The following is a 954-nucleotide window of genomic DNA, read 5'->3' on the forward strand; positions in this document are numbered from 1 at the left end:
AAAAAAGAAAGAAAGAAAGAAAAGAAAAAGTAAAGAAAAAAAGGAAATTCTGAAGAATAATGATCCAAAGCTTTCACGAAGAAGAAAAGATTTCATTTTCAAAATACATTTTCACATGCCTCTCTTCACAGAGTGGAGCCAACAATCTCTGCAGATCCTGGCCAACGCTGACTTGACCACATTCACCTGAACTGTGAATGTTCATGAAATTCATGCTCCGGAGGCCAAAGGAAGGGTGAGAAGAAGACATTCTGAAAACGCTTACTCAGATTTCAGAAGAAACAAAGATAACGGTGTCCTCCTAATAGTCCTACCAACTAAAACTGGGGTTTGATTATCTCCAAAAATAGAACCACTAGGCCAACGGACAGACCTATCTGCTCCAACTCTGCACAAAGCCTGGCTAACCTCTCAGATGTAACGCCTCGCCTACTGGAGGTCAAGTTGACTCTGACCGTCACAACAAGCAGAGGCAAGGAGAGATACTCGAGTAGTCTTTTGATAAAAGCAAACCGAGATGATTAATTGAAGTTTGCAGGCATGCCTCCTCCGCGTCAGACAGAGAGAGCCCTCACGGAGATATGGAACAGAATCAAGCAGCTCTGAAGTCCTCATAAGTGTGAGCTTTCCAAATAATAATAATTCAAAGCTAATTAACAAAATAATTTCTCTACCCACCAAACCACAGTGGCTTGGGACCAGCGCTGGTTCAGATAATAAAAGGCCCTGGAAGGCTTTTGCCCTAGGATGCGGGTGAGCGCAGCTCCGCGACTGCCCACGCGGCTAACCAGGGCCAGGCAGGGCAGCTGCGCACCGCTGCGCACCGCTCCGCACCGCAACACTCTGCTCTCCTCCCGCTCCGCACCGCCCTGCTCTCAACCCGCACGGCACCGCTCTCAACCCGCCCCGCCCTGCTCTCAACCCGCACGGCACCGCTCTCAACCCGCACCGCAC

The 954-nt window shown here is 49.1% G+C and overlaps 1 protein-coding gene across 3 annotated transcripts in view; it reads right to left on the reverse strand.

The window, feature by feature from the left end:
- Positions 1 to 954, reverse strand: part of ATL1 (atlastin GTPase 1) — a 75,485-nt gene that overhangs the window by 58,112 nt on the left and 16,419 nt on the right. The gene's annotated exons all lie outside the window — the stretch shown is intronic.

Source organism: Otolemur garnettii, unplaced genomic scaffold (assembly GCF_000181295.1).
Source record: "Otolemur garnettii isolate 467f Iridium unplaced genomic scaffold, OtoGar3 scaffold00054, whole genome shotgun sequence".
NCBI classification, from domain to species: domain Eukaryota; kingdom Metazoa; phylum Chordata; class Mammalia; order Primates; family Galagidae; genus Otolemur; species Otolemur garnettii.